The sequence below is a fragment of the Lepisosteus oculatus genome, unplaced genomic scaffold (assembly GCF_040954835.1).
Source record: "Lepisosteus oculatus isolate fLepOcu1 unplaced genomic scaffold, fLepOcu1.hap2 HAP2_SCAFFOLD_74, whole genome shotgun sequence".
NCBI lineage: Eukaryota > Metazoa > Chordata > Actinopteri > Semionotiformes > Lepisosteidae > Lepisosteus > Lepisosteus oculatus.
The window spans coordinates 87,000-106,884 of record NW_027168298.1 but is presented as its reverse complement, the minus strand read 5'-3'; the positions used below and the strand labels follow the sequence as shown (position 1 = coordinate 106,884).

At 45.8% G+C, this 19,885-nt stretch overlaps 6 non-coding genes across 6 annotated transcripts; 2 read left to right on the top strand and 4 right to left on the bottom strand.

Moving 5' to 3' along the window:
• Positions 1–107: 107 nt before the first annotated feature.
• Positions 108–180, bottom strand: trnav-cac (transfer RNA valine (anticodon CAC)). Its single transcript has one exon. It is a non-coding gene; the product is annotated as a tRNA-Val (tRNA).
• A 442-nt stretch (positions 181–622) lies between these two features.
• On the bottom strand, positions 623–694 carry trnae-uuc (transfer RNA glutamic acid (anticodon UUC)). The gene has a single exon. It is a non-coding gene; the product is annotated as a tRNA-Glu (tRNA).
• Positions 695–895: 201 nt separating this feature from the next.
• trnah-gug (transfer RNA histidin (anticodon GUG)) lies at positions 896–967 on the top strand. The gene has a single exon. It is a non-coding gene; the product is annotated as a tRNA-His (tRNA).
• Positions 968–1,541: 574 nt separating this feature from the next.
• trnav-gac (transfer RNA valine (anticodon GAC)) lies at positions 1,542–1,614 on the bottom strand. Its single transcript has one exon. It is a non-coding gene; the product is annotated as a tRNA-Val (tRNA).
• Positions 1,615–4,406: 2,792 nt separating this feature from the next.
• On the bottom strand, positions 4,407–4,548 carry LOC138234106 (U4 spliceosomal RNA). Its single transcript, XR_011187801.1, has one exon. It is a non-coding gene; the product is annotated as a U4 spliceosomal RNA (small nuclear RNA).
• A 1,293-nt stretch (positions 4,549–5,841) lies between these two features.
• LOC138234212 (5S ribosomal RNA) lies at positions 5,842–5,960 on the top strand. Its single transcript, XR_011187908.1, has one exon. It is a non-coding gene; the product is annotated as a 5S ribosomal RNA (ribosomal RNA).
• Positions 5,961–19,885: the final 13,925 nt, after the last annotated feature.

Sequence of the window (19,885 nt, the reverse complement as noted above, 5' to 3'; positions counted from 1 at the left end):
GCACTGTGCAGATCCCGCCACACTAAGAGGTGAGTGGGTCTGTTCGATCACAGCGCTAGCCGAATCCCCAATCCCCTTTTGTGCGTGGCGACAGAAGAAGTCTGGTCTGTTTCCGCCCGGTTTCGATCCGGGGACCTTTCGCGTGTGAGGCAAACGTGATAACCACTACACTACGGAAACTGTGGTCAGATGTGCCCAGCGGCCCAGTGCTGAGCTTCGCCAATGCGATTCAGCTGCTTCCAGTGCCTTTATTGGGGTGCGCTTATGGACCGTGCTCTCTCTCCAGAGACCAGCACGCCTGTCATGGACGGAGCAGGAAAGACGGCGCCACATTCTACAGCCCTCTCCACGCAATCGACGAAATCGGGCTACTGAAGTGGAGAAAATCGCCTCTCCAGAAAGTGCAAATATAATCTTGGAGAGTATAAATCCTATTGCCGAAGGTCAGCCCTGTCTACCAGAGTGACCCTCCCACCTCCTGCAGCGATGGTCAGCTCGTCTCACACGCGAGAAGTTTTGGCTGGAAACAAGCGCCCCCTCTTCTCGCACGTTGAGTAGTTTTAATGCGGCTCCTTCGTACACAGTGCTGATGTTTTGGAAAGCAGGAGGCAAAATTGACACGTTCCCATACCGGGAGTCGAACCCGGGCCGCCTGGGTGAAAACCAGAAATCCTAACCGCTAGACCATATGGGTGTGCACAACCCTGCTGTTCCGGGCATCATGCAAGCTAACTACATAAATATGAGAAAACACGCAAGAGAGTTGTCACTCAGAGTGTCGAAGGGTCGATGTATACTGGGGCTCAGTTGAAATGCAACGTCAGGACTTTCCCGAATTATGTCACACGAAGAGAGCACAGCCTTTTCCGCCCTGCCACGTGTGTATCGGTAACTCGCCGTGATCGTATAGTGGTCAGTACTTTGCGTTGTGGCCGCAACAACCCCGGTTCGAATCCGGGTCACGGCAGAATAGGGGCGTCTGCTTTTACTACTTGCACGAATGAAGGCAAAAAAAAGCCAATTGATGTGAACGAACGGCGCTTTACAGAGGAGTACTGCCTGACTGGATCGTTGATGAACGACAGAGACCACTCCGACCTCTTCTCGGGTTTCTTCAATGACTTACTAAGGATCTTCTTCACATTCGCCCATGCAGGGGAAGCCAGTTACACCAAAGCAAACGCAGGAAAGTGCAATTCAAGCAGAGACCAGGAGGGACTTGTTTACACCGAGAGTGGTCGGAGAATGGAACAATGCGCCCAGCCCTGTTGCTGGAGCCGATTCTTGATGAGATCTTGGGCTCACTAAGAAGCCCCCGCTGGATGCTAATCTTTCTGTTGTTCATGCAGGTCCTGCGCTGCTTTTGAGCCGACAGAGCTCGTCCTGATCTGTCGGCACAGCCCAATTGCAAATGATCGGCTCCGCATACAGAAGGAACGTGCGTTTGGTACAAGAGTGCATGAAGGCACCGGAAATACATTGGGAACAAATGACCGGTCGCTCAATACCTCTGTGAAGTACAGGAGCGTGCAAAATGAGACTGTTTCCGCCCGGTCTCGAACCAGGGACCTTTCGCGTGTCAGGCGAACGTGATAGCCGCTACACCACGGAAACCTGCAGGGACTGCTGCTGGTGTCTCGCTTGCGTTTCGGGCTGAGAAAGGGACGCGTCACTTTAGGCAGGGGGCGCTGGAGAGAGGAACAAAGGGCGCGATGAAACAAAACACCGAAACACGGGATCTTTAGATCTTCAGTCTAACGCTCTCCCAGCTGAGCTATTTCGGCGGTGCACAGAGCCCACAGCCACCTGCTCCAGCCTTCCTGTGTTGCGGCATGAGCGCACCAAGAGTAGCGGGAGAGTGTCGGAGAATCTTACAGGGGATTCTGAGCGGTGTCTGCAAACATGCAGTCCGATACGGGTGCTGAAAGCTTGAGCTACTCTCAATGTCATGCTGCCTTTCCCCGGAGTAAATCTGTTACATTGAAAGAATGCTTCTGGCAGGTTCAAAAAGGGACCCTTGTTAATTGGAGAAATCAATGATTTCGAATGAATTCTGTATGCGTTAAAAGACAGCTATACACAGAAAACATGCAGGACACTGCTCATGATGTTTCCCGAGCCGAAACACAGTGCGTTTTTCCAAGCCATCTGACAAAGCCCGCCCACTGAAAACTGCAGCAGATCATGTAAAGACGTTCAACTTTGTAACTACTGCACGCACAGGAAGAACCAGGGAAAATCTGATCATGTCTCTCTATAACAACAATAAAAAAAAACATTATTTTACATATCACCTTTATGTGCAATAAAATTTATGTGCAAAGAAATTTAAAATAGTCTTCTTTAGGTGTGAGGGTAGGAGTGGATCACAGCAGGCATAATTGGCAAATTAGGAAAACAAAGAACTGGACAGGCGAGACATTTATCCAGAGAGCGAGTGATCAGAAAAAGGAACAGCTGTTACACCCAGGTTTTACGCTCTCTCTCTGTTGAATGAATGAAAGCATTTTATTAAAAACGCGTTTGCGTTTGTCTGGGTATTTACTTTGTAATCTGTGGTTTACATCTACTGTATTGTTTTGAGATGCCACTTTTAAAGGTGATATGTAAAATAAAGTTTTTTATTATTGTTATAGAGAAACATGATCAGATTTTCCCTGGTTCAGAAAAAAGACGATTAAAATCTGTAATCTTTTCACTTGTATGTCATCGGAAAATACAATCAGTTTCTGCTTTGTGTAAGGATGGTGTCAAAAAGTAATCTAAGTGGTGAGAAAGCTGTGCTCCTCAAAGCGCTTTACAGGATAAAAACAATAACAACAATAGTGGCTGGGCAAACGATTTTTTTTTATAGAAATACAAAATGAGATACTGTATAATGATGTGCATGAACAAAGTTATACTGCAATTTTCCTTAGATACGCGATTAAAAAAAATAAAAAATTTTGAATCCCTGGCGGAACACATTCCATAAGAATCAGCGCTTTTATACAGTATATCGCCTTTAAACACATATATTTAAACACGCGTTTACGATTTAAATCAAAACGTGATTCAAATCAATATAAATGTTTATTTTGTAAAGCATAGGTGACTATTCATTGTTATTAAAAATACTTAAATTCGATCATGTTGTGATATTTAGAAATATAAATTTGTTTGGTGCGAGTGAGGTTTTATTTAATCTCTGACCCAGGGAAACATTTAATTTTTTCAAAGAAATGTTTGTTAAAAAATAAAGTCATAGTTCCATGGGATTCACTCACAGACCATGTGACATGGAAGTCAGGAACCTAACACACAGCACCACCAGACAGTCGGATGCTGAGGGCCGAAAACTACAGAAACATTATCGACAATGTACAAATTTGATAAAGCTATAAAATAATGTAATTAGGCACAGAAGAAGTTTACAGCACAGTACAATAATAAATGCTGACCATGAGTTTAGAAGCATAAATTACCTTACACTCAATTTAAACACAAGCTGTCTTTAGCCCTCTAAGCTGGTTCATACAGAAATGTAGAGATCCAGGCTCAGAACACACAGCTTCATTAGCGAATACATATGCAGGACAAGTGGAGAAGACGTTTTACAGTGGATGGATTTTTAGAAACATCCCATCAGTGACATCACTGAAGTCAACTCCTAGGTAACTGTCGTGTGGATAGTTTCACAAGAATCAGACAAAGGTTTAAGCATCGCTTGTTCTAGATAAAACTGCAAAAAAAAAACAACAACCCATAATGTACTTCTTTGCGGCTCTGTTTGCCCAAATCATATATTCACAACGTGAAATTAGAAAATAATATTACGTAACCAAAATTCGCAATATGGAAACAGAACCTGTGTAATTGTTGACAGATTATGTACTTGTAACATTTTTACAAGACGAACTACAACATTTAAAAAATGACTTGTATGTACTTGATATCTCTAATCAATCCACTGCACTGCATTAAAACAAAACGAAAACTAAAACGCCCTGGGCATACCGTTTCGCGCTTCTGTAAATCAAGTTAAAAATATCTCAAGACCGATACTGGTCATAATGAAACCATCTTTCGTGTATGTTTTCTTTAAAGTACCGAGACCAGCCATATACTGTATATATACCATATACAGTAAGTACAGACGTTTAAAAAGCTCCACTCATGCCGACGATGCAGCATGAAGAAGCGCAACCTAACGTTTGACAGACAAAAGCCGGGCGCCGCGACGAGCAATATGAAATCACACTGACAGCACACGGCGTTTCGCGCTGACACAAAAGTAATCTCGACAGACGCTGTTCTCTGCATAACGCTGAAAGAGCTAAAGAGCGTTTCTGTTGAGACGTAACAAGCTCGTTTCTTTCTACCATGATGTCACCATGACCAAATCTGTCTTTAAACACCTTGCTCAGTCTCTGACGAGACTGTCAAAAATTGCTTTCGCCGATTGTATTGCAAACCGGCGGAAGCGGGGTATTGGGAAAAGTTTTCAACTAGCAATAATCGCGCCTCGGCTAAACCTCACAGGCTACGATACTGCCACTGCGCAAAGCTGACGGTTGCCAGGCAACCGCGGGGATCCTATGGAAATCGTTATCGATCGTCTCATGGCATGTCGTTGCGGTAACGCTTCATATTTGTCGTCTTCTTCTTCTTCTAGCTTGAGGTTTTGAAGAATTTCATGACAGACAAGGGCTCCGTTGGGAACAAAGGGCGTTGTGAGAAAACCGTTGCTTATTTTCAGCAGCAGAAATACAACCCTTTAAATACAAGATGACAGAACAATGACGAAGGGCATGCCGGGAGGAACTCATGCACTACAGAGGAAAGGGGGCGGGCACGTACAGTTCACATTCAAGCCACAAGTACTCTTCTCGGATGTTGCACAAACAAATCCTAACGTCATGAAAGCATTGCAGCATGTTTGTGTCCCACTTCCCGTGGCTGCGGGACGACTGACACGAACGGACAAACACAATCTGTGGCGTTTAGCGTGACATAGTCTTGCAGGCATCGTGCTGTCTCACTGCAATATTATACCGCTGGAGGAAACAGGTCCATCTGGCCATGAAACTCATTTGAACGTCTAGCTACAGCAACTAACAATATCATGATTTATTCAGGATGTGTGGAATCAGCACGTCCCGGAGACAGCTTCCGAAATCGTGAGCATTCTCTGGTGGTAGGGGCGTTCAAGATGGCGCTCAGGTGGGAGGTAAAGTTTAGTGGTTGGGGAGTTTTTTTGAGTTTTTCATGACCTGAATGTTAATTTTTGCTTTTTTTGACTACAGAAAAATAAGGACTTAACACTAGTTGTTTAAACTTCAGTTATAATTGAAAGAAAAAAAAACGATTTTTTTTAAGGTTTAAAAAGTCCGATATGAGTAACACTGGGAAAGGAAAAGAGAGTGCTGGGTCTTCGAAGGAGAACTCTAAGATACCTCAATCGTATATGTATAGCACTACAAAAAAATCGATGGCAACTAAAGGGAAAAGTGAAGCAGCTGCAGGGTCAGCAAGAGGGCGGAGGCGCCGCGCGTACGGCCGACGTGTTGGACCGGTGCGCTTTACGTGCTGAAATAAACACGCGACAGCCCCGAAATGTTTCCAGAGTGCTGTGCACTGAAGACTTGCCTGGTGCTCCTCCGTGCAGATTGTTTGTCCTCCTCCAGTGCGGGACGAGCCAACACAAGGGAGCGCATTCGCCAACATCCAGGCACGCAATGCGATTTGGAAAGCAGCTCCTTTCCAAAGAGTTGCACACGAACGATCCTTCCGTCCCGATCGGGGGGCACGGAACCCCCGCCACACACAGCTTCAAGTAGCGAGTCAGGCGGCAGGGATTTCGCTTACGGCCACACCACCCTGAACACGCCCGATCTCGTCTGATCTCGGAAGCTAAGCAGCGTCGGGCCTGGTTAGTACTTGGATGGGAGACTGCCTGGGAATACCAGGTGCTGTAAGCTTTTGCTCTCCCGGCCAGCAGGGGTCTCCGTTGGTGCCGTAGGCTTTGGGAGGAAAACCTGCAGGATGGAAAGGTGATCTATAGCCTCATCTCTAGAGATGTTTTGTTGCTGTGGCATGTGTGTGACCCATATTCAAAAAAAAAAACCCGTCTGTAAAACGAATATCGAAGCTGCCTCTAAATCTGCAAATGAAGATGAGTCGATAAACCACTCGTTTTTCGTATAACTAGACATATATTCATTTGTTACCGATTTCATTCATTGAGCACGGATACAATAGAGGTACAGCCATTCACTGTTTGACATGTCTGCACTGGTACAGAACCGAGCAATCAGAAAACGGGTGAAACTGTCTTTAGACTCAGCATACAGTACCGAGGCCCCCCATGACCAAATAAAGGCTAACCTCGATAATCAGCCTAAAGAACGCAGACTACAGCAAAACGACTGACTTTGAAAAGGGAATGAACGTCCGGAAGGAGTAGTGGAACTAGCTTGAGATGCTTCTCCGGACCCCTAACTAAAAGCCAGCGAGAACCAGCAGCGGCGTCCACTCCTGTCGAACCGGGATCCTTCCGCAGCCACGCAGCTCGTGGTGTCCTAACCCTCCCGTATCTGATTTTGGACCAAGCACATCAGGGGAGATGTATGTATCGTACTATACGTATATATACGTCTAGTCTTTCGGCATTAGGGACTAAATATACTAAACATATGATGCTAAAATGTTATTTTCACATATATTAATGTAATAAATGATTGCTTATGCTTTATAAACAAATCTAATTAAAATAAAAGCTTAAGTTTTGTATTTATCTTGTACCATAGAACATGATTTTCTTTGTATTTCAAGCCCACAAAGTGTCCAAATGACACACTACATGATATAAGGAAGATTATCACATGCATATCGGTATTATCTTTCTTATGAAAATGCATTCCTTTCATTACCTTTTACTTTTTAAAATGAACTCAAATTGAGTATAATGTAATAATTTAAGTAGAATAGATTCTAATAATATAATGATCCAGTGTTTTGCACTACTTCACTGCTTCACTGCTCTATGCCATCTGGAAATAAATCCTCAGACTGCTTACTGCCCTGGGCATGTACCAATAAATTAAAGGAGCACATCTGTTTATCACTGCATTGAAGCAGGAGACACACAGTCTCTGCAAACACATCCTAGATACAGTGTTCCAGCACCTTTGACCTCATCCAGAACGTATCATTTCTTGAAAGGGATTGCTGTCCGAATGCACATCTGAATCCCAAACAGAATCTCTAGTAAAATACGATCATTTGTGAAGCAGGCAAATGACTGTCTCAGGGGCCCATTCCTCATTGTCAGACACATGTATGGAATGCTTTCACCGTGCATTGAGCAATAGGGATTAAAAACACCGCAGGTAAGGTTAGATGTCATGTTCTATGATCATTTCTTTCAGCATTAGGGACTAAATATACCAAACGTATGATGCTAAAATCCTGAAAAAAGGATGTGCTCCATCTCGTCAGTAGATTGGATTCCAAAACTGATTTGGGTCAATATACATTACCTTTGAAATTAAAGTACAGTCTACTGTAGGGAACCATCAACTTAGAAAGCATTGGCCTTCCCTGGGGGTCAGGTAGGTGCAAAAGATAAACCTTTATCCTATCTTTATCTTAAGATAAGTGGCCAAGCAGTATTTTTCCAAGTTTCACCAAGCACATCATGTTGCCATAGTAGACAAAGTTCTATAAAATGTTAAATAACTTTTAAAAAAAGCATCTTGGTCTTACAGTACTGTACAAGGTGAATTAAACTGTCCCTGGTAATAAAAAGTAATTAGAAGCATCTCAGAAACTTTATCTCTAGAAACATTAGCTGTTTTATATCATGTAATTTAGTGTGATGTTGTCAGAATTCAAGGACATTATCACACACAGAAATTGGTTCAGTTAAATCTAAAAAACACAGCTAAACATGGGTTTAAATGTAACAGAAGTCTTACCTCTTGTCAAAAGATTTAATTCAAGAAGCGATGTAATAAATGATTGCTTATGCTTTATAAAGAAGCTTAAGTTTTGTATTTATCTTGTACCATAGAACATGATTTTCTTTGTATTTGAAGCCCACAAAGTGTCCAAATGATGCACTACATGATATAAGGAAGATTATCACATGCATATCGGTATTATCTTTCTTATGAAAATGCATTCCTTTCATTACCTTTTACTTTTTAAAATGAACTCAAATTGTGTATAATGTAATAATTTAAGTAGAATAGATTCAGGTAGGAAATATAGAGTCATGATGTTTATGGCTGACATCATTTCACATGGGTGAATTTTAAGCTAAGAAATAAAAACATTTACAATGAAGATACCATTGCTTAATTTTAAATGCCTTTAAAAAATAAATACCTCCTGAGAATAATTTGCCACTCCCAGATCCTTGGTAAGGTACTGTTTGAATCCAATCAGGAGAGGAGCATCCAGGGAGTGCTTTCTATAGAGTCCAGCTTGGGCCACTCTCTTCCGGCCTGCTGATACTTTTTAACTACTCAGGGCCTGTAAGGATATAAAACACCGGTTTAAACATTTTATACCTATAAGACAAATTAGAATTTTAGTAAAAAATAGATACATCTGAAAAATAAAAAAGTCTTACTGCTGATAGAGTTCTTCAGAGCTCACATCTTCCCCTTCCTTATCCGCTTCTGTTTCAGTTTCTAGAGCAGCCTCTGGCATCTCTTCCTCCTGGACAGCGGCCTCTTGCTCAGGGCCGCTGGAATGCAGGTAGATTCTTTTCAACATGCTTTTACATAATATGTTGTAACAATGATTTCAAAAAGAAACTACAGAAGCCTTACAGATTAAAAATATCTCACCTTGCCAATGTGTCTTCAGGCTTCCCATGTACAAAAAGGCCCAAGGACTCTAGCAGTCTTACAACCACTATCCTGTTTGCCTCACCAGACACGATCTCTATTCTGTGGTAATCCACGATGACCCCGTTCTTCAGGTGATTCATCATGTCCTCCCTCGCCTGTTGAGAGGCCATCCTGATCTTTTCTGCCGTGGCGTGCTTCATACACGCCCTCTTCAAGTGAGCAGGAAGCTGATCAAGAGTATTCAGGCACATCTTGCACACCAGGGGAATCCTCGCGGGTTTCCTTTGAAAATAAATAATACCATCTGTGTATAGAAACAAGCTAAGACTGATTTCTTAAATTATCCTTAATTTTCTCTCTCATAGTTTGAGCATAATGATTTTATTGCATTTATATAAGAATTGCTCAGTGCTCCTAAATAAATAATGGTTTCATAAAAAAGTGAACACTTACTTGGTCTCAGTCACAGACTTTCCAATAGAAGCCATTGTGGAGTTCAGCAACTGCAGGTCCTAGAAGTGGGGAAGGAATTTTAAAAGAGAAATTGAATTACAATACAGAAGGAATGGCTGAGGGTTCACTGAAATATATAAATATACAAATTCCAAAGACTGAGTCCATATAGAAACAACTACCTTTCATTTTCAGTATAAGAAAAAAAAACATTATCTTCCAAAGCATCATAAAATTGTCCCTTCTTCCAGACTCTACTTCTCTCTTGTAGTAGTATAGCAGACCTTTCCAGGTGAGCAGATCACAGAGTCCGAAATGAGCTTCCTCCATCAAGCAAAGTACCTGAACATGACTCTGTCTTCATAAAAGCGCCCCTGTAATAAAGAAATTAAATCCGAAATCAAGAGGGCAGTTGCCTACTGAAATACAAGAAGTCATCAATTTTAACCTAGCAACTCATTAAAGGCTGCATCTATACAAGTACGATTCTAGAAATGCTCACCAGATTACGTTTTAAGAAGGAACTGCGCCTCAGGTTCCGCCGAGATCTTAACTTGGATGGCAGGATTCAGAGTCCGGAGTGCGGACTGATGGCGCACGGAGGGTCCATATACTGTGGATCCCTCAGTGATCTTCCGCGTATTCAAACCGCCAGCGTGTGACTCCCCTGTCCCCGTGACCTCATTGCTCTGCTCTCTCCTCTGTGCAGCTGAGCCCGACTCACGGTAAAATGGAAAAAAATATGCCCTCGACGTGAGATTTATTCTGGAGCGAGCCAGTGTTGCGCATAGCTGCCTTCAAAGCAGTTAACCCAGGTTCGATTCCCGGCCAACGCAGTGGCGAATGTTTTCAAATGCTGTCATGAGCCTTGGATTGTGACTAGCAAAGCGAAGCCTTTTGAATGAGCTAAAGCACTGAAAAACGGAATTGAGGGAGAATCTTACAGGGGATTCTGAGCGGTGTCTGCATACACGCAGTCCGATATGGGTGCTGAAAGCTTGAGCTACTCTCAATGTCATGCTGGCTTTCCCCGGAGTAAATCTGTTACATTGAAAGAATGCTTCTCGCAGGTTCAAAAAGGGACCCTTGTTAATTGGAGAAATCAATGATTTCGAATGAATTCTGTATGCGTTAAAAGACAGCTATACACAGAAAACATGCAGGACACTGCTCATGATGTTTCCCGAGCCGAAACACAGTGCGTTTTTTCAAGCCATCTGACAAAGCCCGCCCACTGAAAACTGCAGCAGATCGTGTAAAGACGTTCAACTTTGTAACTACTGCACGCACAGGAAGCAGAATAAATTCCTCTTTTCAAACTGTCAAAGGTTTGCTTTGCGAACCCCGCAGGACATCGCACAATCTCTTTTGAACAGGGACAAACGATTTCTTATGGGGCGCAGTAAGTACTGTTACTGTCACTGCTCGATACCGACGTTGGCCTACTATACCATGTTCAGCCACCGCTAGAAAATTTACAGCTCTAGCACTGGAGCAAACGACAGGAGGGCCAACATCGAACAGGCACACGTGTCAGACATGGAGAGCAATGAGAATGGGATTCGAACCCATGCCTGCAGAGCACAATGGATTAGCAGTCCATCACCTTAACCACTCAGCCACCTTGTTGACAAAACTGGGCTGTCCGGACATGGGTTGGCGCGCTCCAGATGATCTTTTTCTTTTTTTCCCCACGTACTTGAGGGTCATTTTCCTGTTCCACATGTGATTTCAACATTTTCCTTGGGAGATGTCAAGCCAGCAAGCCACTGCTGTGGTTCAGTGGCCAGTGTGGAGTTCAGTGGCCCTGTTGTACACAGAAAGCACATTGAGCTCCTTGGACATGAAAAGTTCCAGATAAAAGCCATTTGTCATCCTTTCTCTTGGTGTCGATGTTGCTATTGTATGTAAAGGTGGCAACTTGCTCAGCGAGCAGGCGGAGCACACACCGAATGCAGATGTGTCTGAGTGGTGTGTCCAAGTGGCTGCAAAAGGACAACACTCCTGGGGTGCCGTGGCTTAGTTGGTTAAAGCGCCTGTCTAGTAAACAGGAGATCCCCGCCTACAGCTAGACTTAATTAAATGCAAGTATTCATTTCCTGTCTTTAAAGCGACTTGTTTTTCTTAAAATGGATGCAACTTGCAAAACATGAAATACAAGCCTTGCTAATCAGCGCTAGCGGCTGGCAAAAAAAAGGAGTCAGCTATTTTTTTTTCTTTAACCTTAACCCTGCTACCGGAGAAGAGTTAAACGACCGAGTCTATGCAGCTTAAACGGTGCGCAAGTCGGGTTCTTAGCTGAAAGGGTGGTAAATCACGCTCACCCCAGTCCTTAATCTTTTAAAGAGGATACAAAATTGAACCTAGTCACCACATCACATACATCCTGTTAAATGATAAAAAGGTAACATCTATCCTCGCTCCAGAGTAAATCTTACGTTGAGGGCATAGTTTTTTTCACTTTACCGTGAGTCGGGCTCGGCTGCACAGAGGAGAGAGCAGAGCAATGAGGTCACGGGGACAGGGGAGTCACACGCTGGCGGTTTGAATACGCGGAAGATCACTGAGGGATCCACAGTATGTGGACCCTCCGTTCGCCATCAGTCCACACTCCGGACTCTGAATCCTGCCATCCGAGTTAAGATCTCGTCGGAACCTGAGGCGCAGTTCCTTCTTAAAACGTAATCTGGTGAGCATTTCTAGAATCGCACTTGTATAGATGCAGCCTTTAATGTGTTGCTAGGTTAAAATTGATGACTTCTTGTATTTCAGTAGGCAACTGCCCTCTTGATTTTGGATTTAATTTCTTTATTACAGGGGCGCTTTTATGAAGCCAAGGGACCAGGGAGCTGCCCCAGTACTGGGATGGCCAGTTCGAAATCATAGAAACTATTGTCAATTCCAGTCCCATGTCAGTGCGAGCAGGGATTTTGACATCTTGTTTTGCTATGTTCTGCACCAACAGGCAGGTGGCTCGGCCATTCCGTTCCAGTCTGGGGGTACAACAGACTGCTAGGTTCAGTCTGATAAACTGAGCTGATGGTTGGAAGAAAACCATCTCAGCGTCCATTCTCTGTCCCTTCTTTAGGACAAGGCGTACCGGAAACCCTGCTGTTGACGCAGGAACGATCAGGTCCGATTCGTTTACTACCTGGCAGGCCTGAGGAATCGTCTGACCTGACCGAATGTTCTCGGGGTCACCGCTTAGAGAGTGGGCATCTGGGTCCACCCGTTTCCACAGCACACTGTTTACTGTGTCCAGCTGGGCGCCCAGTCGAACCAATAGGTCTGCACCAATGCAGACCGAATGGGTCAGCTGAGGTGCTACCTGGAAGTAGTGAGCAAACTTCCTTTTTCCGATGGAGATGGAAGCTACACAGCTTCCTTTGCTCCAAATGGACCTATGAGGTGGGGGTGCCCACCACAGAACCTGTGACTGCGTCACCAGGGTCACCTGACAGCTTCGCGACAGGTCCTCGAACAGACCTTCACTGATTATGGACTTCTCAGAGCTGAGGCTAAGAATTACATCATCAACCTGCACTTCTGCCACCTGGACCCCCTCCCACCACCATGGGGTGGTAGTCCTGGACCCCCTGAGGTACCAGGGTGCACAGAAAGGACTCCCATTCATTACCGGACAGGGAGATCCACTCTTCTTCAGGGATGAAAAGGGGGTGTGCTTTACCTGGCGGGTCAAGCAGCTGCTCGGAGCACTGCTCCTGTAGTTGGGAGACCGTGGGAGTGCTGGCCTGGGCAGGACTTCCCTGTAGTTTTGGAAAGCAAGAAGAGACATTTATTCTCGTCCAGAGGAACCAGGAGGAACCTCCAACTCAGCTATAGTGTTCAGTGGGCACTGTGTGATCACAGCATAACCACTGAATCCCCCTTTTTGCTGTGCAACAGGCTTAGGGTTTTTGACCTGAGCCCACAATTTTCCACGCTGGCAGTCCACCAGAGGCTCCAGCCTGTCAAGCAGGTCTTGGCCAATGAGTAGTGGCTCTGTTTTTAACCTAGAGATGTAAACAGGATGCACCACGTTCATTGGCCCGAACCTAAGTGCCACCCACACTCGGTGTGTGATCCTGGCATGATCCTGGGTATAGCTGGAAATATCTATCTTACACGGTTCTACCTTAAGTCTGATGCCTTTTCCTTTCGCTACTCGTTTGAGCTCGCTGAGTAGATCGGCTGACATCAAACTAACTTCAGCCCCAGTGTCAATCAGTGCTTCTCTATCTAAGACGTTTTCAAGAGAAACCTTGATATAAATACGCCTTGCTTTGCCTTTCTGGCTGAGATTCCCTAAGAATTGTTGGAAGCCTGCCTTTTCTTTGACTTCAGGGGCGGGGTCAGCGCCCAACTCAGAGTCACAGCCTTCTTCCAGGCAGGAACCCTCCCACCCAATCAGATAGACTGAGGGAGGGGCTTGGGACGGATCCCCGCCTCCTCCAGTGAGAAGGGGCGTGGTCCCCCTAAGCTCATTCACACTTCTGGCATTCGGTGCGGAAGGTTTACCCTGTCCTGATCTCTCAGGCAGGGCTTGTTCAAGCCTGGCCAGGCGGGCTGCAGTCGACTCCCTTCGTCCAGTCTTATGATAGACTCTGCCTGAGCCCTTGCCTTCCCCGTAGCGCTCACGGCGGCTCTGACGCTTAGTGCGGTCCTGCCTGCCTATTTTGCGCCGGGGCTTAGCGAGCTCAGGAACCTCAGCTGCCTCGAGCTGAGGCGAGTCGTCAACCCTGCTGGCTTTAGTGGCGAACACGGCCGTTTTAGCAGGTTTTCGCTCTGAGGAAGCAGAGATTTCAGCTCCCCAGGCTTTTTGAGCCAACCTTCTAATGTCAGCCATTTTCATCGCTGTGTGTGCATCACAATCATTTTCCTGACTGAGGGATGCAGATTAGCAATGAATAAACCTTTGAAATTCACGTTCTCTTCGCAACCCTCTTCATTCCGCCCTGCAAAATAAGTGCGCCTAAGCCTCTGATAATAGTCGCGAGGGGCTTCAGCTTTTTCGTGCTTAATATGGTGCACAGCAGCCACAGCAGCTATGGGATCGATAAAAGCCGAAAATTCTCCGATCATTGCCTGACACAGCTCCTCAAAGCTATTACAGACCTCCGGTCCTTGTCTAGACATCCACTCGTGGACCGCTCGGCTGGTAGTTTTCCTTACTTACATAGCCTTTTCCTGTTCGGACGCTTCGGGCATAAACTGCAAAGTATATCTCAGCTCATCGATGTAGGTCTCCACATTATTCCCTGACACTGACGGGTCAAACCTTTCTACATCTTTGGCTAACTGCCTCAGGGAGTGGAGGTTAATTTTTACGGTTTCACCGCGGTCAGGGAGACGGCCGTGATCAGGAGCAGGGGGTCTATGCCTGAATTGACTCGCCCTTGCGTTTCGCGCAGGACTCGGCGATCTCCCCCATGCCGATCCGACCACAGACCCTGGCCGGGAGAAACCTCCTCCCGGCGCGCTGGGTGAGCGCTCCGGGCTGCTAGGTGGGCTGGCATGCAAGTGGGATCTAGTCTATTTTGCTTCCAGTACGGCAGCATCTGACTCCTTTTGCCTTTCCTGGCTGAGCTCATTTAAACTCTCAATTTCTTTTTCTTTTTCTTTCGAGCTCGCTTCCAGGTCTCTCCTAGCTACCTCAGCCGCAGTTTCTCTAGCAGACAAGTCATCTAATTTACCTAAAACTTCCCTGAGTCAGTCTTCACTTTCCTCATTTTTCACTCTCTTTTCTCTGATTATATCCAACAACTCGACTCGCTCCGCCCTATATCTTTCTAGCGTTCCCTGAAGCTTTTGAAACTTTGTCAGCTCGGACAAAGACAGTTCCAGCTGTTTAGCTAGATTTAAGGTGAAACTCGATAGGACCAGAACTGCGTTCACAGACACTCCTGTGTTAAGCTGGTTCGCTACCTTAGCTACTAAATCTACTTGCAGCTTCTCAATATCATCAAAGTTCAACTTTTCGATACCACTCCAGTAACCAGGATTGTCGTCGCTAGAAATAGTACTTATAAGCGACTCCACTTCAGACATTTTAGCAGCCATTGTCATTACGTCAGAGAAACTTTAAGAGTATTACTTTTTTTTTTCTTTTTCCAAAATACAGTATGGAATCTAGACACCCGAGCAGATGGATTTCCAATCAGCACACGTTACACTAAACGCTAGAAAACAGGGGGATTTCTTTACGCAGTTATCAGCACACCCGGTATTCGCGTATAGAAGCCACGGTGCTGTGCTGAACTTCAGTTATTCTGTGCGACTGATTCTCATTTCATTCTAAACTCGCCCACCCAGGGACGCCATTAAATGTAATGGTTTGATGGGTTTACTGAGACAATTATTAATTGTAGCAGTAATCACAAGGTTGTTCGTTGGGGCTTTTAGAAAATCAATCGTCAGAACAACTAACAACGCACACACAGGAGTTCAATACACTAGATACATTTATTAATATAAATTGTGCACCAAACATATACTAGTCTGCCTGGATACGAGTGGCAGACCTTACTGTGAGGGTTATCAATATACAAGGTATATAATCCCGAAGAGATGCAAACACAAAGAGATACACAACAGAGAATATATGTCAATATATATCGTTCGGTTACCAAATCGCTAATCAGTGTTATTACCCACTGTTACTCTAAACTCGGAAGTAAATACATTACTCATGAATTAAAATTGATAACAACTTGTGTTGAGGTACAATTGAATTCTCGAGACGCAATGTAGAACATGGGGTTTACTTATCCGCTGTGTATGGATTTGGAATTTCCCGGCACGAACACCAAACCAGCTGACAGGCTCTGTTGCAGCCTCTGTTCCAGCGGTTGTCCAATGGGCGTTGTCCCGGCGTCCTCTGGCTACCGGCCAACCAGTCAAGGTGCAGCTCGGAGTAGGACGGGCGGAGGAATCTGACTGCGGCGCGCAGGGCAGTCGTTGCTCCGAGGGGATCTACCAGCAGTCCGGCTGGCTGGTAGAAAGTCTCTATGCACAGAGTGTGACCGCGAGTCCTCACAAGTCACTCTTGTGCCTGGGAAGAAGCTGGTTCGTTCCCGGTCCAGCACTGCTTCTGAATAAGCTATTCAGGTTGTCGACGAGGGTCCAACTGTAGGGTCCAACTGTCCAACACAAACACAATCTGTGGCGTTTAGCGTGACATAGTCTTGCAGGCATCGTGCTGTCTCACTGCAATACTATACCGCTGGAGGAAACAGTCCATCTGGCCATGAAACTCATTTGAACGTCTAGCTACAGCAACTAACAATATCATGATTTATTCAGGATGTGTGGAATCAGCACGTCCCGGAGACAGCTTCCGAAATCGTGAAAAAAGCACTGCAAAATGGAATTGAAGGAGAATCTTACAGGGGATTCTGAGCGGTGTCTGCATACACGCAGTCCGATACGGGTGCTGAAAGCTTGAGCTACTCTCAATGTCATGCTGCCTTTCCCCGGAGTAAATCTGTTACATTGAAAGAATGCTTCTGGCAGGTTCAAAAAGGGACCCTTGTTAATTGGAGAAATCAATGATTTCGAATGAATTCTGTATGCGTTAAAAGACAGCTATACACAGAAAACATGCAGGACACTGCTCATGATGTTTCCCGAGCCGAAACACAGTGCGTTTTTCCAAGCCATCTGACAAAGCCGGCCCACTGAAAACTGCAGCAGATCGTGTAAAGACGTTCAACTTTGTAACTACTGCACGCACAGGAAGCAGAATAAATTCCTCTTTTCCGGTTTTATTTATGCGAACCATAAATAAACCAAATAAACCAAGTTGCAAGAGGCCCGCACCCACAGCACAAATTGCGCAGCCTAGGCCACCTCCTCGCCCTGCACGCCACCGCCTCCTGCTGGGCCCACTCTTTCGCACACTCACACGCCACACTAACACTCAAAAGTGTGGGCAAAACAAGAAAACGAGCGCACCGTTTCCTACACATCTGCAGTCACCATTGCGCATTCGCAGCATGTCTCGGGATGCAATTCGGCCTCATTTGCATAACTCCAGACCGGCAGATCGCCACGCAAGCTCGCGACGTGCGCCTGCCACACACCGAACAAAACCTTTTCAGCAATTTCCAAAAAACGGGCCTGCTCGCCTGCCCACAAGGCTCCGTCTCTTACCTGCTCTCCAGAGCCTGCTGCCTTCTGTGCTTTTCTCTCGGCACCGCTGCAGCGCACACAACTCCTGCAGCGGGAGGGGGGGAGAAAGTTCCCGCGCTCCGCCGCAGGGAAGGCTCGCTCCGTGCGCACACGTCCTTTCGATGCCAGTCCAACAAGTGCTCCGCATTAGCTGCGTCGGGGCTCCGGGGTGTCGCACCTCACCTCACCTCACCTCGCACTGCCCCCTCCTTGAATGTCTGCCGCTGGGCATGCCCCACTCTCCTCCGCCTTATCTTATCGCGTGTGAGCACCGACAATGGCCACAATGCCGGGGAATGGCACCTGTAAATTAATTCTCTTCTCTTGCAGCCTGAGATCATGTCCTTCTTTTGGCTCCCTCCAGTTCTGATAAAAAATCTCACTCTTAGATTTGTTAATTTTTGCGGATGAAGCCAAAGAGAAACGATCACAGCACTGCAGAGCTCTGCTAATTGAGGCATTGTCAGAGAGGAGCAGGGTGACGTCATCCATGTATAGAGATGTCTTTACCTCTCCTCCCCCACTTCCAGGCACTGGTATCCCATTAATGGCCTGATCCTGGCGCAAGGCACAGGCTAAGGGCTCCATAGCCAAAACGAATAACAAGGGGGATAATGGGCAGGCCTGCCTCACCCCTGAACAGACTTCAAAGGGGTGTGATCTATTGCCATTAACCATTACTCTGCTGTTGCTACCTGTGTACAGCAGGTTAATCCACTTTCTCATGATGGGGCCAAAATTCATGTGCTCAAGTACCAATTTTAAGTACTGCCGGTTTAGGCGGTCAAAGGCCTTTTCTAGGTCTACACCTAAAATGCACAGAGGGAGGGAGCGATCCTCTGAGTACAGACAGACATCCCTCAACAAGGCCAGGTTGTCGCTCATCAGGCGTCCTGCTATCCCACAAGTCTGTTCTTTCCCTACCAGTGAGGCCACTACATTTTGTAGGCGCAGGAAAAGGGCTTTGGACAGGATCTTAGTGTCCACGCCTAACAGGCTGAGGGGTCTCCAGTTCTTTATGTCATTCTTTGCTCCTTTCTTAAACAAGAGAGAGATAGTGCCTTCTCTTAAGGAGTCAGGCAGCAATTCTGTCTTATAGCTTTCCTCGAATAGGAGCAGTAGCGGATCCTGAAGCAGATCGCAAAAGGTGCAATAAAATTCTTTAGGGAGCCCGTCAGCACCCGGAGTTTTCCTCTTCTGTAAGCTCTCCATAGCCTGTCTCAGCTCTTCTATTGTCAAATCCCTCTCAAGTACTTCCCTATCTTCTTCACTCAAAACGTTTTCTAGCTTTGAGGTAAAAAAATGAATTTCTTCATCCTTTACCTCTGTAGAGCTGTACAGTCTTGAGTAGAAGGCCTTGGTGCAGGAGAGGATAGCACTCGGCTCTGTTCTCTCTCGTCCCTCCTCATCAACTACACTTTCCATGACAGACTTGGAGCCTACCACTTTCCTGAAAAAGAAGCGAGTACACTTCTCATTTTCTTCCAAGAACTGCACTCTGCTTCTTAACAGCACTCCTCGACTACTTTCTTCGGCTATGCTCCGGATGTCCTTTTTTAAAAGGGTGATATCCTCGAGCACAGCGGAGCCACTGTGCAGCATCGTGTAGAGACGCTGCAGCTGCCTCTGTTTCCTGGCTAGCACTCCTCTCCATCTGGCAGCAGCCTTCCTTCCCTCAGCCATGAAAAAGGCCTTTGTCCTCATCTTCACCTCCTCCCACCACTCTCCTACTGACCCGTACAGACACTGCAAGGACAGCCACTGTGATAGTTTCTCCTTGTAGCGGGATACTACCCCCTCGTTCTCTAGCAGCTTAGTGTTGAGTTTCCAGAGGCCTGGGCCAAAGACAGTCCCGCCCTGGAGTTCCACTCTACACCCTAAAGCCTGATGATCTGAGAAGAAGACAGGCTGAAGAGTGACCCCAACAACTTTCCCTCTCTCTGAGACAAAGCAATAGTCAATTCTGGAGCTGCTATTCCTCCTTGACCATGTATATCCTGCTGTTGTGGGATATATACATCTATATGTGTCTGAGAGTTTAAAGTCTTGAACTAAGTTTTGCAGGGCCAGTGAGCTGGAATCCAATTTTATCGGAGAGCTAGACTGCCTGTCTGTGTGCTCTAAGATACAATTAAAATCCCCTCCCACTATCACGTCTGTGCTACTTAACAATAGGGGAGAGAGTGCCTTGAGTAGCTCCACCCTTCCTCCCACGTCAGTAGGACAATACACATTGATTAGCCGCAGGTTAACGGTCCCCCATTCCACATCCACACACAGCAACCTGCCATCTATGACCCTCTGAATACTTTTCAATTTGAAAGCCCATCCTTTGAAAAGAATGGCCACGCCAGAGGCTCTGTTGTTATTGTCCCCTGACCAAACAGAAGGCCCTTTATCCCACCTATCTTCAAAGCTTTTAT